Genomic DNA, 7538 nt, shown 5'->3' with positions numbered 1-7538 from the left:
TATATAATTGAACTGCATTTTTATTATATAACTGATGTATGTAGTTTTGAAGTTATGTGTCCCAAGCGAGGACGTTTGGGTTTTTACCAGGGGGAGGATGTAGCCAGGTCCCCCCTGCCTGCCAAGCCCCCCTCACCTTCCTGGCGATCGCGGGTGCCGCCGAGCCCAATTGCGGTCCCGTCGGCCGATAGGAAGAGTGGGGGCGGTCAGGATCCTGCTCGGGGGTTGCCGGGGACGCGTGCGGCCGGTTGCCAGGGCTGCGATCGCATTGTTAGGGCTCCCGGCGCTCCCGAAGCAGGGCGGCAAGGGCGCCGCCATCTTCTAATTGTTGGCGCATGCGTAGTGAAGATCTCGGTGCGGTGGCCAGCAAGGAAGTTTGCGCATGCGCAGGAGACGTGCGCGAACGAGGGCCAATCAGGAGAGGGCTCACAGAAGGGAATACATCTCCCATGAGCCTCAGGAGCACCCCACGTGACCACAGGGAGCCAATAGGGCTACAGCATCTCCCTGCAGAGGAGAATAGATACTTTTCGCGGGGTTTGGAGCACGTTAGTCGGCATCAGGAGCAGCTAGGGGAAGGAGGTAGGGTGCAGGAGTCAGTGACTCCCTGCACTAGGCCAGCACCCCCCTAGGCCCCAGATAGCCCTTAGTCACCAGTAGTATTGAGTGTTGTAGGGACAGGCCCCAGGTTAGGGACCCTGCCCCTTACTGCACAGAGTCAGTTAGGGACACAGCGGACGCTGCGCGTCCATCCAGAGGTTTGGGCTCAGACCTCCGCTGCCGCTGCTGCAGCCATCTGGGTGGGATCGCCCCGGACGGTAGTTCCTGTATTCGTCAGCCTTCGGATCCTTTGTTAAGCTCCTTGGCAGGCCCGGGCACTGGAGTGCTCGGCAGGTAACCATCACCAAGAGCACCAATGATCCTACATATTTTATATTCATACGGGACTAGGGGCTGCGCAGTCACATATTTCATCTCCCTTTAAGGGTGCGGGACATATTGTGTGGAGTTACTGGACACAGGGTAGGATCACCCGGTGTAGGTGGGAGCGTCCTGCGACACGCAGTAGTTAGTGTCTCCTCTAGAGAGGGACACCTGTTGATATATGAATAAGTATTGCTACAGTAAAGTCATTGGTTATTATACATGCGGTGAGTGGAGTGATATATATATATTTATCCTGCGCGGAACAACTCCTCCTCTGGCGGGAGCCATCGCAGGTGGACGCGTTGCACCACGAGATTGTGTTATATGTATGTACCCCAGGCTCCCCGAGCAGAGGCTTAGGCTCCTGAGAGCCACACAGGTATACACAGCAGGTAGTAGCGTCTGTATTCACAGGGAATACCCGTTACATTTAGATAAATAATTTTCGGCCGACATTTCAGCTGTGAGAGGCGGCTCTCTCAGAGCCGCTCTCTCTGCAGCAGAAATGAATCACCGGTTTAGGCCTTTTTAGAGGCTCGATGCTCTCGCTAGCAGCAACTCGCCCGTTTGGGAATTTTGCTATCACAGGTAATCGAGCCTTTCTGAATACCGTGATAACAACACCCAAAAAAACGTCATTTTAAATGCCCATGCGATAATTTTTAGCAACCCTCTCTGAATGAGGCCCAATATCTTTACTGCCTCAGCCACGCACGGGCATGTGACCGTGGCGGTCGCAGCTCTGAAGAATAAGTGCTGCAGGGGTCCCATTCAGAGGTATAGACCATTCACAGCTCCATTGTGGTAGACACTGTCCCCAGAGCTGCAGACTATTGCTTGTTCATCCGCGGCGCTGGGGACAGTAAGTCTCGCTACATCTGTATCTTTGCCAAAGGCCGCATTGAGGCTGGTGAACGAGATAAGTACTTTGCAGTACAAATATTATTATTGTAATATCAATATGGTTTTACACACACATATGTACGTAATGCTCTGTGGCTGTTATAGGGTTCACTCAAAGGCTGTGTCCATACAGCTTGTGATCGCGCCGCACGCACACGCCTCCACATGGTGTTCGGCAGCATGGATGCCGCCTAAGATCATACAACTTCTCTTAAAGAGACCAAAAATCTGTTATGCCATACCAACCTTTTTAAACAATAAAATTCACTAAAATTTTGCATGCACCATGTTTTCTTTCAAACACAACTTGTTGTATGCGTCTATGTTTGTCTTTATTTATATAGCGCCATTAATAAACATAGCGCTTCACAGTCGTAATACACGTGACAATCATATAAATAACAAATAATACAAATAACAGGTCATGGGAATAAGTGCTTCAAAAAATTAAATTAATAAATAAATAAAAATTAAATGAATCAATAAAAATTAACATTTAGGAAGAGGAGTCCCTGCTCTGAAGAGCTTACAATCTAATTGGTAGGTAGGAAGAACGTACAGAGACTGTAGGAGGGCGTTCGTACGTGAAACGCATACTGTCATAGAGTACTGTCTGTGTGTCCCAGGGAGATGCCTACGTACTTTGCATGCTTTACGTACTGTCTGCACGTACTGAAAGTGCTACAACATGGAACGTATGTATGCGTGTCACTGCTCGTTGCACAATAATGTACGCATGCATCAGCCCATGTTAAAGATTTTCTTTTACAATTACTTTATCACCAATATACATCGAAACACCAACTTCCAACTCAATCCCCCTAATTCCTTTTCTAAATTACATGAACCACTCTATGTTACATGCATTGAAAACATTAACTGGTCTTAGAATTCTGTTTGTGTGGGGTAGTGAAAACAGCTCCAGTATCTGTGAACAATTAATCAGTATTCATTACGGAGCTCATATGGATAACCACACAGCAGGCGACTTTCTAAAAATGTTAACTTAGGGAGTGGGGTGGAAAAAACAAAAGAGCGCTAAGCACTATTACATTAACATTCTTCAGAGCCTCACAACTTCCAGTTAAACACCCTTTCCCTTTTTTGTTCCCAATACAAAAAAACCCTAGACAAATACAGAAGTTGAATAAGAAATATTTACTAAGTGTGGTAAGGAGGTATTGTACAGTTACTTTAACTATACTGTAAATATCCTTCACGAGAAGCTATACCTGTGCATGGAAACATTATAGGATTCAACATTTATAGGGTTAATACTAATTAACACGTGTAATATATTCACCCCCCCACCCCCTCACCTTCCTCACATCCTTATATATAGTTACATACTAATTACAACATTGCAATCACATTGCATAGACCCAGTCAGATTGCACTCTGAAACCTTGCATAACAAGGTGTTCACATGCATATAAAAAAGGGATGTGGAGTCAAGGAACAAGGAAGGCATTTGTTACAATTTCCATGCGTCCACAATCAGATGGGAAGCCCAGTCAAGATGATGGAAAGTCCAGTCATCATGCTGAAAAGTCCACTGCAGGTGAAGGGTTGTCTACTTAGGATAAAAGCAAGACCAAGCCCAAGAGGAGAGGCATGCCTCCAAACACCTTATACTGTATATGTACCAAGGCTCCCCTTGTCTGTCTGGACATTTCATCCACAAAGACAAGACTGGCCCCAGTGGGCCATTTGGGATGCAGAATTCATCATGGTAAATCTGTGTTTGAGAGTACTGTACTTTTTTTAGTCTCTTCTGCATCTTTTGCCATTTCAAAAAAAAAACCCTCCACAAAACCAGGTTTTAATTGCAAATGAAGCAGTGTATGTTTTTATATATCGGTTAAAGTCAATAACCTTCTCCTCACATATTGAATTAGGTCCTGTTGGAACTGTCAAGTCCTGTTTTAAGTATCCTTTTGCTCTGTGTTTTTCACACTGGGTGACAATGGCCATGTCAAAAATGTATTCGACGAGTATAATCCAGATGGTTATTGCTAGAGAACTCTGCTGGAAATTTCTGACCTGAGTTGATGGACATTGAAATGGAACCAGTATACAATGATCATCATACTGGAATGTTTGGGATTCATTCTGAGTATTGTGCCTGGGAAACCAGTTGGATCATTGAGTCTTTTAGTCAGCTGTGTGTCTTTTTTATGTGCATTACTGTTGATTTATTTCTCTATGCGGTGAACGTTCTGTAGTTGTAATTAAAATGTGCTCTCTAAAAGGAACTGTATGTTTGTAATTTTAAGGAACAAGACCGGCTGCAGATATGCCCGGAAGGCCATTCCTTCTTTTGAATTTTGGGGATTTGGGGATTTACTGAATAAGGTGAGACACATTTTTGTATATTGTGTACTACTAATACAACTCTGCCATATATACTTGCTGTGTATGTGATTAACAATATTACTGGATTCAACAATAATACCCTTTGCTTTATCAAGTCTGTTAAGTCATACAATATCCTAAATATTTAATAGCAAAACAAAAACTGGTTTTGCTTTTCTTGTCAAATGTACATTTAACTCATAATTTTAGCTGTCTCTAAATGGAGATCCGTTCTCGTCAATATACTGTGCTCCTTTATATATCCAAATTAAAATCTGATTTATGTGTATAGCTCTATGACTGCCAGCTTCAGGAAGAGTTGTCACCCTTCTTCATGTTAGTTTAAGACTGGACAAATATGTTTCACACTTTCAAGGAAAGCTAATAAAAAAATAAACCTTTTTGTTATCTTTATACAGGACACATTTTGTTCTATCGTTTTAAATTATGTTTGAAAAAAAGGAAAACTTTTTGTTATCTTTGCGCTGAAATGTTTTATTTCAAAATGTTCAAGTAAGACTACCTATAACTGAAAAAAAAAAAAAGAATTATATGTTATGTCAGTTCACTAAACACGTTGTACAATGGGATAATCAACACTGTAGGGTTAACTACCCCCTAGGTTATTTTGCAAACAATACATGCCCTCTTGTGAGGGGGTCATGGACTGCCTGAGATCTTACTTAAATTAATTGCATCATTTGTTTTTCACGCAGGTGACCCTTACGGTTAGCCTGAGGCACCCTTGGGTTACATGGCACCTTGGTTGAGAAACACTGATCTAGTGTAATACTAGCAATATATTGAAACATATTTAACACTAACTACACCGGGGGAGCTCAAACTTTTAGAGTTGCACCCCCCTGCCTGCTTCCCCCGCTCCCGTGCCCCTCTACCTCGTTTGGCGGCATCAAATGACACCGCGGTGTCACATGATGTGACGTCACGTGGCCCTGTGGCCATGGAGACAGACGTGTGATGTCACTTCGCATGACACCTCGGCGTTATTTGACGCCTCGTTGCCATGGCAACACGTCACAGCAATGCGTCTCAACCACGGTAAGTGAGTTGCAGAGGTCTCACGAGTTCCCCTGGCATTTAATTTAAATGCCTCGGGGAAGAGCGTGGGGCCACTGCAACCGCCCGCGCCCCACCACCGCCTGCCTCCCACTTTGCGCACCGCTGAACTACAGCACAGTCATCTGTGTCCCAACATTAGTAAAGGTTTTGTGGACACAAGAACATGCAATAATGTCACTCTCTTGCTTGACCAACTGCTCCCTTCTCAACCAAGCGGTTTCATGCCACTGTAGCCAGAGGAAGGATGGAATCCCCATCAGGATGCCCCCACGCTATGGTTGTCCAGTCCTCCCCCAGAGCACCCCTAAAATGGGTATTGGTGGGACTTGTCCTCTGCCTAATGGTTAAACACAACATTTGAATACATTCTTATATGCATTGTACAGAGCCCTGAACACCCGGTCAGCCTTTTGCTTGTATATTCAGTGTTTAGTAGCACATATGAATAAACCATAGAGTACTGGGCCATTAACACTCTATATTTCCTTGTGTGTTCATAGCAAAAGTATCACATTTTAATAAACCGTGGATTAAATTTAAAGCAAACAAAGCAAACTGCGGCAAGTCACGTAAGCAAACAAAATCTAGTGCAACTGGTTGATTACTTGGTTTGTGAAGTTGCACACAGCGTGTGGCAGATCTGTGGGGCATGGCAGACCATGGATAAACCTTCAAGCAAACAAAGTAAAACCGCGGTGAGGCCATTACTCAAACAAACCCACTGGTCAATATTCAGCATACCACTGTTCCTTTATTTTGTTCATTTTGCCATTAAACATAATTTAATACAGTATAGCACATTACTGTATGTTCAAGACACTTCAAAATAAAACTGTATCAACACTTAAAATGCAGTGCTTAATTTACATCCCTATCCCATTATTGTTGAAATATACATTTTATCTTTTAAAAAAAAAAATATATATATATATATTTGTGGGGGGATACTCGGTAGTGTAGAACTAGAGTAGTTTGTCTGCATGCGTAATAATTCAATGGAACGCATTGAATTGGCATAAAGCACACATGCGCAGTGGTTTAACTACTGAACACAGTCTTTAAGTAATGCATTTATTTTACAGGTGGGGTTTCACAAGAGACAGCCAGGGCCAGTTGGATGTTTTTGGGAAGCAGTCTTTATTAAATATTGTTATAAAACCTTCACTGATCCAGAGCACTTAATTTTGCTTATTTTGTGGCGTAAAATCCAAATTTACCACAATGTTTCTCATGTTGTTACTGTGCTTTATTTTAATAAATATATCACAATTTACAGAGACTGTCTAATGTCTTTCTTTCGTTTTCCCGCATACAAAGAATGTATGGGAAGAAGAGGTGGTTATGGGTGTCTTAAAAAAAAGATTGGCACTTTCCTTACACAGGACGTGCATGAATGTAGCAATAGCCTCAGCATACATTGATTTTATCTTACATACATATTAGCATCACCTATCGTTAATTCAAAGAATTACAGAAGCTGCATGACACAACTGAACCGCGACATGCAATGTAGTGCCAAGACATTTCACTCTTTAACCCGTGGTCACGGGAATAGTAAATCTTGCTACATTGGTATTTTCTTGCACTACTTATGAGTACTTTTTCTAAGAAACCAAGCCAGGTTATCAAACATTGTAGAGACTAAAATTGGCGAGTAAACTTGACCCTTATGTGGTTATGTAATGCATTGGAGACCTCTCCGGCAAAGAAAGGGTTACAATAAAGCCATATAAAGGCAATGTTTTGTGTGCATTGTAGCAACTAAGGGGTTAACCAAAACAGTGAGCTGCCCTGCTGCAGCATGGAGGGGTTAACTTTTTCGTTTGTTTTAGTATACAGTATTTCTTTTGAAGTGAAATTTACGCACAATAAAACACAAGGAAATGCATTTTGTTTTCTGAGGAACCAACTTGCTCGAACTGCTTATATTGAAGAGAGTGGCAAATACCTAAAGGTGTTATTGTTCAAAGCCCCTCGTGTAACTTCATTAAAACCAAAGGGTTCCTGAAAGGACAATCTATTTTTTTTTATAATTAGAGACTAACGAATGAAAATAGTAAATTTTCTGGACAACACTTGTGATGTGGTATGTCTGCGAACTGCAAATGTTTCCGTTTTCATAATGTAAAAATGAGTAGAATTACACTGTGACAAATAATAATCTATTTCACCCTCAAGGTTACGAAGGGGTGTATCTATAGCATTTATTTGTAAACCAGCCGGAGGTTCCCCTGCGTATGATGATTGGGTCCCATGGATTATTTTATACGCTC

This window comes from Ascaphus truei, chromosome 3 (genome assembly GCF_040206685.1).
Source record: "Ascaphus truei isolate aAscTru1 chromosome 3, aAscTru1.hap1, whole genome shotgun sequence".
Classification (NCBI taxonomy): Eukaryota; Metazoa; Chordata; class Amphibia; order Anura; family Ascaphidae; genus Ascaphus; species Ascaphus truei.
The sequence above is the reverse complement of the archived record's forward strand: the minus strand, read 5'-3'. Positions refer to the sequence as shown.